This window comes from Amblyomma maculatum, chromosome 1 (genome assembly GCF_055883805.1).
Source record: "Amblyomma maculatum isolate TAMU_Amacu chromosome 1, ASM5588380v1, whole genome shotgun sequence".
Taxonomy (NCBI): domain Eukaryota; kingdom Metazoa; phylum Arthropoda; class Arachnida; order Ixodida; family Ixodidae; genus Amblyomma; species Amblyomma maculatum.
In genome coordinates, this window is record NC_139344.1 from 191,381,354 (window position 1) to 191,400,506 (window position 19,153).

General features: G+C 48.1%; 2 protein-coding genes and 1 long non-coding RNA gene across 3 annotated transcripts in view; 1 reads left to right on the forward strand and 2 right to left on the reverse strand.

The window, feature by feature from the left end:
* LOC146205238 (uncharacterized) overlaps positions 1-17,506 on the forward strand; it is a 118,548-nt gene extending 101,042 nt beyond the window's left edge. The window contains exon 2 of the long non-coding RNA XR_014701590.1: positions 15,842-17,506. This is a non-coding gene — a long non-coding RNA (uncharacterized LOC146205238). The remainder of the gene's footprint in view (positions 1-15,841) is intronic.
* LOC146205237 (beta-alanine transporter-like) overlaps positions 1-19,153 on the reverse strand; it is a 172,059-nt gene that overhangs the window by 129,787 nt on the left and 23,119 nt on the right. The gene's annotated exons all lie outside the window — the stretch shown is intronic.
* Positions 1-19,153, reverse strand: part of LOC146205242 (organic cation transporter protein-like) — an 81,226-nt gene that overhangs the window by 17,926 nt on the left and 44,147 nt on the right. The gene's annotated exons all lie outside the window — the stretch shown is intronic.

Consider the following 19,153-nt stretch of genomic DNA (forward strand, 5'->3'; position numbering starts at 1 on the left):
TTTCACCCCGTAATACAAATGGTCAACACATGTCGCGTCCTACCGCTGTGCTGCCACTGCAAACCGGAAATTGCTTGAATTCCTAAATGCAGCACATGAACCAGTTTCAGGAAACCACTCACAGCAGTGCAAGCTGTGGGCCAGGTCTCAATTCTTTTGTCTAGCTTTAACGTGAGCTAACCGAGCAAACCTGAAAATGCCTATTGAATAAAATGTAGGCCGGAATTCGACAATGGCTACACCATGTTCACGTTCAAGGTAAATGTAACTTGCTATTTTGGAAGTACAATGCCAGCATCAAGTACTTTGTCCTGCCACGACACACGTCCAGCTTGAGAGAGAAAGTACCGCACGAGCTTTTCTCGCACTGCCTTTGCCTGAGCTCCATAGCTGTTGCTGCTGCACCTGCGAACAGGTGTAAAGACAGGACCTGTGCGCTCATCAGCTCTCCATTCACCATCAATTACTCGCCCATCCTCTCCCACCCTGTCAACATCTGCTGGGGAACAATACTGAAAAATGGTGTCCTCTTCATCATCAAGTGTCCTCAGGTAGTTATGCAAAAGCACAGTGGCCCATACTATTGTATCCACCGTTTTTGTAGAGGCCCTGATTTCCTGACGAAGGATCCTCCACTGGTTAGCCAAAATACCAAAGGCATTCTCTACGATACGCCTTGCTCGACATAGCCTATAGTTAAAAATCCTCCTTTCTGAGTTCAGGCTTGCTCCTGGGAAGGGTCTCATGAGATTTGAAGACAGTGGGAAGGCCTCATCCCCAACTATGACATAAGGAAGTTCTACAGAGGTGCCTGGGAGCAGTCTTGGTTCTGGTATGGGCCAAGAGCCCGCTCTGAATTCCTTCCCCAGTTCACAGCTGTTGAAGAGGCCAGCATCCCCACGAGAACCGCATTCCCCAATGCCTACTTTAATGAATCGATATCTGGCATCACACACAGCAAGTAGAACTGTGCTGAAGCCACCCATGTAGTTGTGGAACATTGTTCCAGAGTTAGCAGGCGCCTCTATCTTAATGTGCTTCCCATCAATTGCCCCAATACAATTTGGAAAATTACAAAGGTCTTCAAATTCAAAAGCTATTCGTCTCTAGTCAGCTGTGGTTGGCTCTGGGAGATACAAGGGCTGAAGAACTTGCCGCAAGGCAATGCATGTTTGCCTCACAATACGGCCTGTTATAGAGTCGGAGATCCTGTACGACTTTGCTATTATCCTCAACGTGGAACCGTGTGCCAGGTACCTGCAAAAATAGGAAACCCAGTGAGTAGGACCAATGCAAAGCACTATTTGTACATGGAACAAACTTTTAGGCACAGATGTCATTCAGTGAAGCAGTTTATAATTTGGTTTACGGCTTTAACGTTGCAAAGTGAACCAAGGTTATGAGGGATGCTGTTAGGTTAGGAGGGTCCGAAAATTTTGACTACCTGGGGCTCGTTGAAGTGCGCTAACATTGCAATGTACACAGGCGCCTTGCTTTTTGCCTCAATTGAAAAGTAGGCACCACAGCCTGGATCAAATACAAATCCTTGAGTTCAGGAGTAAGTGTCCATCACCGAGCTGATATGGTGGTGAGATACTAGTTCATATTGTTGAAAAGCATGAAATACAAGCACAATCTCAAACAGGCAATACATAGGCATGGAACCACTCTTTGATTAAGAATGAAGTACTTAGTACAAGCACGAAGAATTTTGGAATTATTATTCTATTAGTCAGCAGATCACTACATCTGCAACCAATCATTAGCTGTAATAAAAGAATCGGCGTAGTCGGAGTCTTACTACACCTGCCCCCTTTGCTTCATATCTCAGAGCTGATCTGATGTCATAAAAGTCCTTGAGGGCAAGGAGCAGTAGTCGAAGAATGAGACTATGCAAGGCTTGGCAGTGGTATTTTTCTTTCGTATAGGTTGTGCCTACTTTGAACACAAAGTGCAGTGCCACTGGCATTCACACCACTAATGTTTCTGTTAACTAAACAAGGGAACATGCAAACAAATCTCGGAACACACTTGCTGCAATGCCTGAAGTCAGAGGCACTTTGGCAATGAGTTTCCTCAGTACCGAGCCAGGCCACTGAGCTCTTGTTCACTTGTACTGTTTGGTTTCGGTTTGTAGGGTTTAAACATCCCAAACGACTCAGATTATAGAAGTCAAAAGATTATGACATGTATTCAGTTCTTCACTGAATGCTTGGTTGATGCAAATACTAACATTATCTCACCCATCCATAAGCTTGAGAATGTGAGCTAGGCCCAGTATATGTGATATGCTCTGCCAATATTAATACACGAGAAATGGAATCATGTGCCTTGTAAAAAGCCAGCAAAATGTATACAGCTTTACACTTGGTAAATATAAAAGTGCAGATTCTCACTATATGGTTGGGCATCTAAATATCTGATCAACGAGGATCCAAAGGAAATTAATGTATGGACATTTGAGTGTGAAACCTTATAAAAGGAAGTAACGTAAATGTGCTGGATGCATGTAAGCCCCAACAGAGGACTCAAAATCCATAAATATTAGTTTTCCACCACCTTAAATTGAAATAACAGTATCAAGACCTGTTGCTCCCTTACGACAACGCAAATTTGCAATGCACTGTAATGAGATATTTTATTATCGGACTGTTTTTTAGATTTACACAGTCCCTTTACATGCTATGTAAATATATGGCCTTTTGTTTTCCTTGTATTCAGTATCTACATATTCGATGTTGGACGAGCCATGCATAAAAAATTGCAGTATGTTTGCAAAAAAAGTCATTAATAGACCCTGACATTCAAGGCATGCAATCAAGCTATGGAGATGTAATTTACTTAGGATCATCACACCTAAATCAAAATTCAAGCAAGTCTACGTGTTTTTTTTGCAGCTGGGAGCCCTTTGTGTCAATAGGCCATGGTCAACATTCTGCTAGAAGTATGCTTAAATATTAGTTCAGCATGATATGGTGGCCTGAAATTTTTATACCTTTTTTTTAGCCTAAGATAATAAGATAAATCAGGAGAGCTGACTACTTTTCTGTGTTTGCTGATTACTGTAATTGCTGCAGCATTATTCTGCTGCGAAATTTTGTCAGCGTTCAGCATTTCCTCTTCAGCAGCTTTGGAACCGCTTGACTACAAAATACTGACAGCAAGCTAAACAGTGAAGCAAATATTCACAATATTCTAACATATTTTCACATTTCTACTTAGCACTGGTCGATGGATGTCTTGCATTGTTTGTAAAATAAGGTATGTGCAATCAAGAAACAAACTGGGAGATCTCACGAAAAGCACATGGTGTACTAGACATGGCAATACTTGACAATATAGAATTGACCACAAATGTAAAGGAATGTTTACAGCCACAATAAAAAGTTAGTATAATCCAAAATGACATTATTGCCTTCTTGACTGAGCAGATGTTGAAATGCTGAAAGGATGATTACATGCAGGAGCTAACCATAAGCACTTAAAAAGCTTACTAGTACAGCTGTGACTATGCACACAAGTAGAACAAGAAAGCCCATGAGGCACTGTGCACTGTGAATTACAAGTAAACAATACATTTTTTTTTCATACATGCGGTGCAATAACTAAAGAGCTTAAAATGTGGATGCACCTTAAACAGATGACAGCATTGCATACATCTGCACATGGTATATGCTACTTACACATCACTGGATTTAAAAAAAAAAAAAAAAAAAAAACCGCTTACCTTAATGTGAATGCCAGCTTCTCCCCAGCTGACAAACTGACCACTGAGGCTTTGAGTGGCTCAATCAGAGGTCTAACTAACTCTAGGAGACTGTCAAACCTGCACAATAACAACAGCATAATGAAACACTTGTCTATTGAATAAAATGAGTTAGACAACCCCACGTTTCCTGTACGCAAAAAAAACACGGCAGATGCATGTATGCCGAGTAACAAGGGCGATATGCTACAGCGGCCACGGGTAAAATTAAAATTAGTTCATGCTTTTTACTGACTGAGAAATTCATGAACGTGATGTTGGCCGTACTCCTTCATATCGGGTGAGCCTAGGTAATTACCGCGAAGCTGAGGCAAAAAAACACACAAAAAAACAATAATAATAGAACCAACTAGGCAAGAAATTGATGTCCATACTTTATTTTTTTCATTGACGAGCACTTCCGCGCCTTTGGTTCGCTTCGTTGAGGTTAATAATGCACAAATGTAACCGCGTTTGCATTCCCAGTCTCTTTCATAGTTATGAGTAAAACAAACTTAGTAATAAAGTTTTCACACGCTCTATGCTCTGACGGATGAAAACGCACTTCCCATCTCATGCATCCCTGACGCGAGCACACTACCTGCTCCGGCGTACTGCGCTAAGAAATTCACGAAATACAGGCAAGGATGATATGAACATGTACTACTTACCTTTCCACAGACATGCGGAAGTACTGGAAGAAGTCTGTGCCGTCTCCGCTCCTCATGTCCCGCACCAACGTAAAATACTCGCCGAGTCGACGCCGATCTCTCAAAAGACGTTTTGTAGGCTTACGCCTTTTACGTTGCTGCTGGTGGATTACGTCGGCGGCGATGAACTGACCAACTAATCGCTACTGGCGGCCATGTAGGTAGTCAGGCGCTCTGCTGAACTGCTACTCATGTGGTAGCTGACGAGAGCCATCGACCACACCAAAAGCCTCGACAGAAACCACGCCATGGCGATTCCGACACAGCCGAGATGCAGCACGCTAGACAGGAAGGCATAGAGAAAGAGATGAAGACGCGAAAGAGCTCCGCGGTGGTCACGCAGCAGTTGGAGTATGATGGTATTGGACGGAAGGCGACGCCCGAACGCGCCAATCGGGACGCTGGAACCGTCCGGCTGACCAGCAGTCAGCAAAACGATCGTACAACACCCTTTCCGCACCACGTCCGCTTGAGGCAGAAAACGTGCGGGCCGCATGCGTGCGGAGCGGGTCAAAAAAGCAACCGTACAGCGGCCTTTAAAAGCATGCTGTCGTCTGCTCCGCGCTGCTCTCCAGCACGTGTTTGCCCGCGCGCACTCGGTTGTTTCTCTCCTCCTCCGGCCGCATTCTGGCTGCCGTCGCGCTCCAACAAAGGAGGCAAGAAAAAAAAAACTGGAATGAAAAAGTGACGGCGCGCTTTTTCGCAAAACTCGTGAAAGTGTTTTTCGCTCTTCTCTCTTTCGTATTGAAACGATGGTTGTCGTTTTTTTTTTTTTTAGGTATCTCGTACCGCTCGTATCTCGCACCTCTGTTTGTAACTGGCGGTGCCGCAGCAGCCATCGCAGAACCAAGTCGGCCTCAAGAAACAGATATATGTCATTAATGCCATCACTCGGCGCTTATAAAGGGAAAACACATACGTTAATCGTTCTATCCTCATACGCGATCCTGCTTTGGGAGCTCAAAACTGCGCATTCGCTAGAGGAAATAACTGAACTAGGGATTGCACAGCATAGCTGTGCAATCCCTAGTTCGCATCGCCTAAAACGTCTGTCCCCAAAGAGTTGAATAGGCCCCTTTCAAGTGAGCAGTCACAAATGGAAAGGAAGCTCCCCAACCAGCGCCCGGAGCACTCGTCGCTGTGTACACGCGTATCAATTCTCAACGAGAAGGCTTGACCCTTCATTCTCTGAACAACATGGAAGAGACATCAAGAGGTGCCGCCTCAAGTCCTTCAAAATACCTGTCGCTTGCCTCTGCCTTCGAGTACCGAATTCGCGTTCATGTGTTTTTTTTTTTTTTTTTTTTTTTTTTTTTTTTTTTTTTTTTTAGTCTGAGCCTGCCAACAAGCGCTCTTTGAAAACAATGTCCGCGGCGATCAATTAATCATAATTTCTCACTTTCGAAAGCACCGATAAAAAGCGTGCCTCCAGCCAGCCTCTATGTCAGCCGGGGCACAGAAAAAAGCAAAAATAAGAAACACCACTGGCAAAGAGCGCCGGCTTTGCACGCACAGACGCACGACCATCCCCCCCTCGTCCTCACTCTCCTTCTCCCGCTCCGCTTGCACGCGCGGCTGCCTGTAGCACGGAGGAGATTGGATTGAGACTCGACTGTCAGCACCGTGTTTCTATCGCTCCTGCTATTATTATTATTTTTATTCATTCTAGCTATTTCTTATCCCCTCCACACCTTTCCCTTCCTAGTCCCCCTAATTCCTGCCCCACCATGGGGCTTTCTTTTTTATTTTTTAATCCGTCTTAAGAAGAAAAACCGTCTTCACGAGACGAAACCATGGAGGGCGAAATTCACCCTGCCGCCATCCGCGCCCGACTCTTCGGCCGCCACCGCCGTGCGGGCAGTTATGACTGCTCCCGCATGCTCCGCAAGCTATGTGAGGAGGCCTCTAAGATCCTGGAAGCCCAGGAAGAAGCGAAAAAGTTTGTGGATGCCACCGAACGGGCTCCACCCTCGGAGGGGTTTCGTACCCCGCCGCAGCGCCCCTCAAGTCCTGTCCTGCTCGAGGATCTGGAGGAGCACACGTTTGTGCAAACCCCTGAGCCGCCAACACTCCGACGCTTCGATGCCTCCTGGGTGTCAACACCGATTACAGCAGCCCACGATTCCGCAGCTGAAGCGGACGCACCTGACGCATCCCTGACGACTGGCGAAGCAGCCGACGCGTCGCGGCTTCAAGCTTCCCGCGCCGAGGAGGGCGCCGGCGATGCAGCCCACGTGGCGGAGCTTCAGAGTGCCCGCGCTGAGGAGGACGCACCTGTCGCATCTCTGACGACTGGCGAAGCAGCCGACGCGGCGCGGCTTCAAGCTTCCCGCGCCGAGGAGGGCGCCGAGGATGTAGCCCACGTGGCGGAGCTTCAGAGTGCCCGCGCTGAGGAGCACGCACCTGACGCATCCCTGACGACTGGCGAAGCAGCCGACGCCGCGCAGCTTCAGACTTCCCGCGCCGAGGAGGGCGCCGAGGATGTAGCCCACGTGGCGCAGCTTCAAACTTCCCGCGCTGAGGAGGGCGCACGTGACCCACATCTGGCCACTGGGGATGTTGCCGAAATGGCGCAACTCCAAACTGCCCGCGCTGAGGGCACTGACCTCCCGCTTTCGGATCCACAGGACGCCTTCACAGAGGAGAGCTGCCTGGACCGGACAGACTGGTCTCCTGCACAAAGGCAATCCTCAGCTGCCCAAAGCCCTTCTGTTGATGCCCGCCCAAGGACCCAGACCAGCGGAAGCGCTCGGCGCCGCTCGCCATCGCCACCCGCCGAGCGAGCACACCTCCTTCCACAACCGAGAGATGGCGGCACCAGCGGCGCGTCAGCTCACCGGCAGCAGCACACCGGCAGGCAGCCCCCGCAGCCCAAGCGCCGCCGCCCTCGCTTTCGGCCTCTCTCCCCCCAGAGAGATCTTCCTCGCGGCTCTGCGTCGTCTGCTAGCCGAAACAACAACACGCGGTCCGAGGCAGCAACAAAAAAGGTGGGCCCTGCCGCTCGCTTTTCCCAATCTGGGACACTTGTGCCTGAGCGAAAGCATGCCTTTGACACTGTCCTGTATCGCCCAGTAGGCAAAAAGAACAATTTTCTTGCCCACCCTAGGGACAAAATTGCCGCTGAGCTGTGTAAACATAAGGATGTCAAAGCCGTCCGTGTTAACCACAGACGCAATGTGGTGGCCATTGATGTGCGCCCGAATGCCGATCTAGCTCCCCTCCTCGCTATCGAGGCCATCTGCGGCGTCGCAGTTAGAGGAAAAGAGGCGAACACAAATTCCTGCGCTAGCCTCCTCTTTGGAGTTTCGGGCGACTTCACCGATGACGAGATCGCCGCGGGGATTGAAAGTCGAGCTCCCGTCTTAGGCTGCTCTAGGAGAGGAAAAACAGTGCTCATCAGGTTCGCTGGTCTCACCCCTCCCGATGAGGTCGCTCTCTTCAAGCTCCGCAGACCAGTCCGCCCATGCAGGCCACGCCCTGTACAATGCCTTAAGTGCGGCACGCTTGGCCACGCCACCGCCGCCTGCACGCGTGATGGACGATGTTTGCGCTGTGGGGCATCGCATGACACACAATCCTGCGACGCAGAGAGAGCTCGCTGTATCAACTGTGGGGGACCGCACGCAGCCACCGAGCCCCGTTGTCCTCGCTGGCAGGAAGAGCGTCAGGTTGCAACTACTCTGCGCGCCTCACAGCAACCCCTAACACGCCGTGCCGCGCTGTCGCAAATCCGACAGAAAAACAAGACCAGCGATTCCCCCCCCCCAGCACCGCATCAGATCCCTCCGCCTCAGAGCGCAACCAAACTCAAAACGACGGCTCAACCCGCTCGTACAGTGCAGCTACCCGCAGCCAAACACTGACCTCGCGCCCAGACCCTCGCGATGCAGTCATCACCGCCCTGTCCACGGCTGTAAAGGCCCTCATGGAGCATCTCCCACCCGATTCTCCAGCGCGTCAGCTCTGTGCTGCGGCGCTTGCTGCTCAATATGCCATAACCAATCATGGATAATCGCTTCCCGGTACATCGGCCGCGTATTTTGGAATGGAACTGCAATTCCCTGCGCCGCCGCCAAGCCGAACTGGCAGAACATCTTCCAAACCACCCTTTCGATGTTCTAGCCTTCCAGGAAGCATATGCCTATGCTGAGGACACCCGCCTACCTGACTTCATTGGGTACAGCAGCCCCTCGGACTGTGGTGCCAGTGCATGTATAGAACATCCATGTCGTAATACGACACACCCTCCTGGTCGCCCTCGTGCTGTGCTTTATGTCCGCGCTGACACCGCTCATGTAATTCACGACACAAGTGATCTGGTGAATGCTGCTTGTGAGTGTGTTGCCGCTACCATCCGCATCCGCGGCACTGACACTTCTGTAGTGAATGTTTATGTGCGTCCATCTGTCGCCTGGGACCCTTCATCTCTAACCCCATTGCTGCGACGCCTCGCACGTGACGTGATTGTGTGCGGAGACTTTAACGCGCACCACACAGTGTGGGGCTCGCAGCGCTGTGACCGCCGCGGAAAAGATCTTCTCACCGTCTCCTTAGCCGCTGGACTTCTCTGCATTAATGAAGGCCTCCCCACCTTTGCCAACTCCAGTGGCGCGCTAACGGCAATTGATGTAGCCTTCGCCTCACAGTCATGTGCGCCTGACTATGAGTGGCGACGCGCACCTGACACACACGGGTCAGACCACTTTCCGATCTCAATCTGCCCGTCGCGCTCTCGCCCGCGCACCCGCAATTACCCCGTTGTCAGGTGGGCAAAATTCCGCGAACTATGCTCCGAGCCCCCAGAGGGAGTCAGCTTTCTGCAGCACATCGCGGAGTGTGCCAAACAATCAACAACTGTTTGCACTGTACCAATCGGCGCTCCCGTTCCTGACATTAAGCTGCTCAACCTTCGGGCCTCTCGGAGACTCGCCCAGAGACGCGCTATTCGCTCCAGACCTCCCGTAAGATGGACAGTTTACAACAGAATAGACGCTGTCTGCCGGCGACACGCTAAACGCCGTCGCAGGCAAAGCTGGGCCAGCTTGTGTACCACTCTGGACAAACCCCGCAATCAAGCGCGGGCATGGCGCATTGCGCGCGCACTTCTGTGGCCACGCCTCCCCACCTGCCCTGTCCTCGCGGTGGCCATTCACCTGAGTATATCAACAGAACAGTTGGTTGAGCAGCTTGCTGAGCGCTTCGCACCTGCTGCCCCTCCTCCTCTCCCAGCAAGCCACACTGCTACGCGCCCTGCTCTCCAACATTCAGAGCAAATTCGTGCCTTGTGCGATTCGCCCTTCACCCCCCATGAACTCCGGTTGTCGATCCTCTCTCGAAAGCGCAAATCGGCCCCTGGAGGAGACGGCATCACGTACCAAATGTTGCGCAACCTGAACGATGAGCAGCAAGCCCTCCTACTAGCAACATACACATCTTTGAAACCGGTCTGGTTCCGGAGAGCTGGCGTTGTGCAATCATTGTGCCCATTTTAAAGAGAGGCAAGCCTCAGTGCTCCCTTTCTTCATATCGCCCCATTTCCCTCACGTCATCTGCGGGGAAAATCATGGAGCACATGTCACTCCGCAGACTGGAGTGGCTTGCTACGGAAAGCGGGTGCTTGGCGCCTCAGCAGAGTGGTTTTCGCCCCTTACGAGCAACTGCTGACTGCATTGCGGATGTTGTCAGCACCCTTGAAAATGCCCGCAACACCAGCCAAGTGGGATACCTCATCCTGCTCGACATCAGAAGCGCCTTCGATTGTCTTCCTCACTGGGCAGTGATCGACGCGCTAAAAAACATTGGTGCCACCGGCCGCCTCCTGAACTTCGTCAGTGCGTTCCTCAGCGAGCGAACACTCTCCGTGAAGGTGGGCAACACCTGTAGTGCCCCCCATCCAGTGCCATGCGGTGTCCCTCAGGGAAGTGTGCTGAGCCCTTTCCTATTCAACATCGTGCTGGCTCAACTACCCTTGTGTCTCCCCCGTGCTGTGCGCGAGTTTGTGCGCGTGTGTGTGTACGCGGACGATGTTGCCCTGTTCGCATCATCAACAACCCGCAGCAACGCCTCATCGCTTCGCGACCTTCAGCGTGCGCTCGATGCTGTCACCGCGTTTATTCGCAGTGTCGGCCTCGCAGTGTCGGCCGAAAAAACTGAAGCCCTGCTCTACCATCCCCGTGGTGCTGCAGCCCGCAACAAAACACGCCCTCTTCGCCTGGACGGAACCCCCCTGCCTTGGCGCACAACGGTTGTTTACCTCGGCCTCAAAATTGATGCCCGCATCACCTGGCGCCCTGCGGTGGATAAAGTGTGCGCAGACACCAAGCGCATAGGTAAACTAGCGCTTCGTCTCCTTGCCAAAGGTGAAGGAGCCTCTCCCCCGCTCTGTGCAAGAATACATGAAGCGATCGCCTCAGCCAGAGCATTGTATGCCCTTCCCCTGCTCAGCCTCAGCCCTCTCCAATGGAAAAGACTGGACACATGCCATAGGAACGCCATACGACACATATATGGTCTCCCCAACGGATCTCAGGTGGCAGCGACCTATGCAGAAACCCGCACCATCCCCCTCTCACTAAGAGCACTCAAAACTGCCCTCAACCACATCGAGCGGCTTCACCGAGCACAAGATGGCTCTGAACTTCTTCGCAGAATTTCAGCCAAACCCACCACACGCATCGGTCGTGTCATGTGCCTCTTCCGTGAGATACTGGGCCCCCCTCCACCGCCCCTTGCTGCTCCACAACCCCCACATGAAATCTGTCCGCCCCGCATCTATCAGGGTCTCCCAGGTGTGAAGAGCAAACGAAGCACGCCCGTATGCGCCCTTCAGCAAGAGGCCGCATACAAAATTCACACGGATTTTCGTCACCGGACTCTCATCTTTACTGATGGGTCAGTCCGTCAGCAAGAAAAATCCGCAGCTGCCGCATGTGTGATTCCCGACTTGGACACCTCTAAATTATGCAGGCTACACTTCCCTTCCTCGTCACAAACAGCTGAGATAGCTGCACTCAATCTGGCAGCCACCCTGCTCCTGGAAAGCCCTGAAATTAAAAATGCTGCCATTCTCACCGATTCGAGGGCAGCGCTTCAGGCCCTTGCGCAGCCTAGCAAAGGACCTCGCCTACTGCAAGTGTGCGCACGCAATTTCCAACGCCTCGCTGAATCCGGCTGCGATACAGTCCTACAATGGATCCCATCGCACTGTGGGATAGGGGGCAACGAACTTGCTGATGAGCTCGCTCGATCAGCCCACCACCCGTCCGTTCCCATGTGCGCGGACAACACCACGTATGACTGTGCTCGTCTTGCAATCGCGCGACACACCATTTCTCACCACCCTGACCCTCGCATCGCCAGCGGCCACCCCTTCCGTGCAGTCAATACTCGCCTCTTCGCCCGGAGAGACTATGTTCTGCTGTTGCGCCTCCGCATCGGATGTGTTTGGACCGGTGTGCGCGCTAGCCGACTACGAGGAATGTCTCCCCTGTGTGCGTCGTGCGGTGACGCAGAAACACTCGAACACGTTCTGTGTATGTGCCCTGCGTACTCGCAACCGCGACACCTCCTTCGGGAAGGTTACCGAAATCTTGGACTTCCCTGTGCCAACACATGTGAGATCCTTCACCCGTCTGGCCCTCCCCACAAAGTGCAAAGTGCCCTCAAAGTGCTCCTGTTATTCCTACGGGACAGTGGACTAAGTGCAAAACTGTGAACACTTTCCATCTTCCCCTAGTGCGCAAATTATTGCCAGAAACTCTCACCAATTCAGTGTCCCACTCCCGCGCTATTCCCCGCATAGCACCAGTTCCATTTTTTTTTTTTTATTATTAATCTGTTTGTGTTTTTTTTTTCCTTTTTATTTAAGTCCTATAAGACCCTTCTTGCACAAGGACCTTCTCTCACTCCTGCGCGCAACCAACTGCCCGCAAATCGTCTAACTTTTATCTCTAGCAACTTATGTAATGCCCACAGAATCCTTTTTTTTTTTTTTTCCATCCTTTTTTTTTTTTTTTTTTTCTGTGTGTGTGTTTATCATCATCAATTCTTCCGTTATATATCCCATAAGGTCCCATGCACCTTCTGCAAAGGCCCTATCTCCTCCATTTCAAATAATCCCCTCAGACTATTTTTTTTTTTTCTCTGTTCTTTTTTTTTTTTTGTCTGTTTAGTATTATCAATTCTTAATTTATATATTCCATAAGGTCCCATGCACCTTCTGCAAAGGCCCTTCCTTCCCATCCTATCTCTTCCATTTCAAATAATCCTCTCAGACTACTTTTTTTTTTTTTTTACTATTTTCTTATTATTATTATCTTATATCCTCCTATATTAACCCACAAGGCTCTTTGCCCCTTCTGCAAGGCCCCACTCCTCCCCCGCGCGCATCCAATTGCTCGCATAAGCATCCATGACATTCCAAATCTCCCTATCAGATTTTCTTTTTTTTTTTTTTTTTTTATCCCTTTAAATTTCACAATTATCTCTACATATGTCATGAAGGCTTTCTCCTTTGCGCGGCACGTCCCCGCTTCAAAATCCACCAATCCTTGTTGTACGAGTGTTTGCTCTTCCATGTTTGGCATTTTTTCTCCAGGGATCCTCGACATTGACTACCAACGACAACGCTTTCTCTCCCCCTTCCTCTCCCCTCTTTCATTCCCCCTTCCCCTCTACTCGGCCCCGTTGCGGTGTATCCCTGCAAGTACAGGAGACAGTTATAGGGTTGTGTAATCCCCCCCTTCTCTTCCCCCCTCAACAAGAATCTCATTATGCCTGTAGCACGCGCTCCCGAGCGAGCGGGCTGCGCAGACTCCGCAGACAGCCGCGCGCTGCGCGGGTGCGCGTAGGTTTTGTAGTTCCGCTCCGCTGGAAACCGAGCGCTGGCGTCGCGGAGCAAACTCCAGCTTTGGTGCGGTTACTATCTTTCCGCGCTTGGTGCCTTCCGCGGCTCGGCTCGCGGCAGCAGTTTTTTTCCTTGTGTGTGCGAGTGCGCGCAGTATGCTCGGATACCTTCACCAACCTGTGTGCGCTGCAAGGTCATCGATTGCGCAGTTGTGCCAATTCCTAGTGTCAAAGGATTGTCACCTTTGACGCAACAGTGGTTCATGGCAATAACACATCAAGACGGACGACCCCGGCGAAAGCGACCGCATTTGGAAGTGAGTACAGCGATCGCGTTTCGTAAAAATCTGCACAGCGGAGATTATATGAATATGTATGCGTGACATAGGAGTGAATCTACTGACACATTTTAACACGAGAGCGTTAAGGAATTCGTTACTCCGATAACCAGGCGTAGTCGGCGCAGTGGCGTCCGTGCGTGTATGTCGAGTGCCATAAAGAAGGTGCTACCGTGTTCCACTCTTGCAATTTTGCGAAGCTTATAACCAACCTCCTTGTTTTTGGTAATCCAAGGCGTTGGTTGAACAGACTGTCTTCAAAGAATTAAGGTGTTTTTTTTTTTTTTTTTTTTTTTAACATGCTTGTCTTCGCAAGTGGCGCGCTCTACTCTCATATTACTTATTACAGGCTGTGGGGACAGTCTGAGCTGCAGCGCAAACACCTAATGCATAACTGCCGTGTACAATGTGATAATCGCTCAAGCTCGCGAGCTTGAAAGTGGTTGTGCCCCACTACAAGAAAACAGAATTTCAGATAGTGGTTGCCTTTTCTGTGCTTGAAATTATTAAAGCGCGTGTTATTAGCGTATTTTAATTTAGGTATGGCCTGTATGATACTGCCTTCTGAACTGTTTAGCTTATTTTTTTTTTCTTCGCATCGTAACATCAGTTCATGTACTGTTTGGATTTGGTTGTTATAGTCCGCTGCTTTCCCCAAAAAACAAGTAGTTCCCTAGTAGTAATTATTTAACTTGTTTCCTTTTTTAGGTGTGAGGATAAAGCAATTTATTTTCGTGTTCAGTACTAATATTAAACAGGAAGAGTGCACTAGAGGATTGAGGCAATATTGTGGAAGCTGTTCATTGGGCTGTAAATCCTTATGAATCACCAACTAGCGGTCCGATTGGATCTCCCTACAGCTTTATCCGTGAACCTGCCAGGTATAAAACATGTTCATGCATGAAATTAAGCTTGCAGTAAATTTCAGTGCTGTGTATATTGGTTTACTTTGTGTGCTCTATATATCTTGTTCCTGGCCACTGCTGTATATTGATGTTTCACTGTAGTAAGGCTGTTGAATGATAATTGCAGGAATTTCGCCAGGGACCTGGATGCCTTGTGAGCAAGCCGGGACCTGCCAGGGACTGAGCTGGATGCCATGATAAGACTCTATATCTATAATCTTTCTTAATAAATTGATCAGACCACCTGACAATTGCTTCCTGTCATTGTAGGATCATCTGGTGCCTGACAATTGTAGCTGACCAATGGGTGTCTGTCAGTTGGAATGGTCCATTTGGTGCCTACCTGTTGGGGCTGACCATTTGGTGTTGGCCAATTGGAATAGCTCAGTTGGTATTTTCCAATCGGTATTCTTCAAAAGTGCCGAAAACACATTAGGGAATTTCCAATTGATTCCAATTGATGATTTCCAATTGGAAAGCAATAGTTATTTTTTTGCCTGGGCCGCGCTCAAGCCATCCGGCATGTTGCAATCTATTAAGCCACTCCTGACATGATTCGAGAAAGTGGGTATGGACCTTTTAGGTCCATTTCCTTTATCCTCGAACGACCACAAGGGGATCATAATCGCCATGGACTGCCACAGACTACTTGACACGCTACACTGAAATAAAGGTGAAGTTGTTCACTTTTTTATCAACGACATTGTGCTTAGACGCAGTGCACTGTCGACCATCATTACTGACCGAGGCAAGGTTTTAACAGCTCGGCTGCTGCAGGACACCTTAACTCAGCCATACCGATTTCTTTCTTCTCACCTTGTCATCGAGGTGATGTTTTCCTTTCGCGTGCATGAGGGGGGTGGGGGGATAATGCCACGTGCCTAGCACCGCACGGCCGCCGCGCTTGGGAACAGCGACGGTGTTGTGACCGTTGGCTCGAGAGGCGTGCTGGGGGCTGAACCCTGATATCAGTGCTGGAAGCCGACGCTCCTTGGGGCTTGTCTTGACAATATTTTGTACAGTCTAAATGTTTGGGTTTGCCACACCATGTGCCATGCCTAAAATTAGTGGCTCTGTACAGAAATGTGCATGCATACCGTAATTTACTTGTTTGAGGCTGTAATAAAACCGAAACATTTGACAATTTTATATGTATCCAAACGCAAATCGTACGTAACTTCCACGTAGCACACAAAGGTTGAGAAATGACTTCATGTGTAGCTTGTTTGGACTCGACAGGTATAATTGCCTGCAAGAATTTTGCATTTATGAGTGCACCACTTTGTTTTGATATTTCAGGGTTGAAAAGGAGGTGTCAGTAGACTCAAAGGAAGCTTATTTGCAAAGACTCAGGAGGATGTTGCTGGACAGTCCAAGTCACCTCTGCCGCCTGGGTATGTGGCTGACGAGAATGGAAGCTTCTATCTTTTCCAAGATAATGCGTATTACCCAATTGTATACTTCTGATCTTGTTACCGAGGGGAACCTTGCTGATTGAAAAATGCAGACATGCTCTGCTATTGATGTCAGATTAGCAGTGAAGGTGGTAGAGTGATCTAGTCTCAGTTCCCTACTGTAGCTCAGCTGAATGGCATTTAGCTTTGGTGATTAAGTTTTATTAATGTCAACTGACGCTAATGAGACTCATGAATTGTGTATTGACTATGGTAGCATGCACAGTGTTCTAGCGTATGGCCATGAATGGTAGAAATGGTACGTCTAATTTGCTTCTCTAGCAAGTATTGTTTCTTCAGCTGCCGTAAAATTTGTTTATTTCTTCCCCAAATGTTTCTGGGCTGGGATCTCTCCTTGCTACACTGGAGAGAAATAAAAATAAAAATTATTGAATTTGGTAATAACATACTGATTAAACTGGCCAATGCATCTCTGTACTCCCTATGGTATCCTCTTGTTTCCATAGATTATTTGGTAGGTGTTTGTTCTCAGCCTCACCTGGATCCCATAGCACTCCACTACGGTACCTCTTTCTCTCTCACTCCCGCCTTTCCTTCCCATATAGCACAGCTTGTGTGTTCGGCGAGAAGTGTGAAGGATACCGTACGTTTCTTTTCATGTAGTACACAGATTTTCAATTTACGCAGTTATTTGCAAGGCACCCATGTACTGTGCAATGTCAGTGCACATTGAAGAACCCCAGGTGGTTGAAATTTCCAGAGCCCTCCACACTATGGCATCTCTCAGCCTGAGTTGCTTAACCCTATAAGCTAAACAAATTAAGCTAAACTAAATGTCTTCAGTTGGTTTGTTTTTTTGGGGGGAAAAAAAGCGCAGTATCTGCTTCACCCCTCAGTGGATACCGACACAAAGTGGACATATTACAAATGTTAGACAATTTTGCTAGGCTCTGAATCTCCGAATTAGTGCATATGTGTTTTACAAATCAAGTCCTCGTAGTCCTGTGTGCACTTTTTATTTTATGTAGATATTGCAGTCAATGAAACTTGAAACCTTTGGCTTTATTAAAGGAGAAAAATGACTCTGATATTGTTTGGGCAGAGGCTGTTTCTCTTATTTTTTCACTGGTGCATATGACACCCCCTGGAAAAATATTTCTGGCTATGCTCCTAGTCTGTAATGCTTTGTTTCCTGCTTGTCAAAAGCACTAAACAATGCTTTACTAATGCATGTACCAGAATAACATAGTTATGGTAGCCGTGGTACCATCCAAGGTGGCAGAGCCAATAATTAAATTTTGTTTAGCCTTTATAGTTTGTTCAGGGTGGCAGACCTGTGCACATTAGGTCAAAATTTGTATTTCCCCAGCATTTGAATGTGGCATAACACTACTGCCAGTCCTGCTTAGATGTTCTTATGATGGCATATTTTGTGGGCATCGTGTGTAGGGTTATTATGTCTGTTTATTTACTATTATACTGCAATCTTTGAAGAAAGCATTTTGCCTGTTGACGATATAACAAAAAAAAAAAAAAAGATTAATTTTAAGTCTGCAAGAAACTGAAACCAGCTAGAAATACAAAAAACTTATACTTAAAAACTGAGCTTAGAAAAGTTCCTCAAGCTGGTGATGTTTTCCTGTCAAACAGTTTGGTGAGTGCTGCGTGCATGCATTTTGTGTAGCGTCACACTGGGAGTAGGTGTAGTTTTTGCTCACTGGGATGCAATGAGAGAACATGTCTTGTGTGAAAGAAGACTTGCTCATAAAAGCAGAGGAAAATGCATCTGTGCTTAGTGGATGTCGTAAAATGTGCGTAATTATTCCATACAGTAGTCAACTGTCAAGTTTTGCATGGAAATAAATCCCATGCTCTCGCTGCTTATAACAATTCATCAGTTTCAAAAAGGGAGAAATTGTAGTCTCACATGCTAATAAAAAGCTTTAATTAAATGGGCCGAGCCAGATTTATTGCTGGCACATTTGTATTTTGCAGTGTTAGCTGTTCAAGGCAAACGCTTCTGCGCGAACCATGTTTGTTGTCATCATTGTCGCAGAGCATCCATGCAGCTGAGGGTAATCAGAACGAGGGTGACACCTAGCATAGGGCGCCATGCCACTGGGGTGCTGTAATGAGACCACCTGTGCTCATAGTGCCTCATGGCAACTTTCTGAATTCAAACAGAGGGAAGGTTCCCAGGAAAATCATGTTTGTGTTCATACTCATTTCACGTCTGGGTAGCCAGATGTGACTGGGAGGACACCTTGTATGACATCCCGCACAGGTTACATCTTTCTTTCTCCCTCCCCCTAGTTGTTACCAAATGTGCTCATGTCTCTTTTAAAACAAAAAGTGGCTTTTTGACAGCTGTTAAAAATATCCCTTTAGGTTCAACAACATTATGCTTCTTTCTGTGCACACAGTGTGTTCGAGTCAAAAGTAGAAAAAGAAAATGAAAAGGCACTGTATGATCAGTAACTTGTTTCCTTTTTTCCCTTCAGAAAAAAGAAGCCAGGTGGAGCAGGAAATGTGCTGAACCAGCTGTTCAGCAAGAAGCAGAAAATTAGTACACTGGTTAGTGTTGACCTTCTCTTTTACGTAGTAAGAATGCTGATCAGTTTAGAATGCAGAACACATTTCATTGTTTAACACTATTGATGGTCAGGATTTTTTTATGATAGGTCATTCTAACTTTGGTACTCGTAATCGCATTATGTATGCTGACCCTGTAATTTGCTGTTTTCTTTTTTCTTTTTTTATCATAAAATGAAAGCCAGGAGCAAGTAATCAGTGTAAAATTCAGTTTGGACTTAACCCTGTTTAACTGACCTACAGTGTTTAGCCTTGCTTACTCTGTCTTGGCTGCCTTTCAACCCTTGCTCAGTTTCCTTTGACTTTTTTTTACCCATCTTCTGCACCTTGTTCTGTCTGTAAACCATAAAACATTTTCTAGACAGCACTGCGCAGAGGCTCCATGAGTGCCATTGTGTAGTCACCAAAGCCATTTTATCATGCACTTTGTGGCATCGTTTCATGAACCAACAATGTTTTCAACACGATAGTGGTTACAACTCATAACTTCTTGGAGTCTTGTATATCCATTGTCAAAAGGAAGGCAACTTTGTTGAATATAAATTGAATTTCCTTGAATCCAAAGCCAAATGGTCGAGGTTTGTTGTGCACCATGTAATTCATA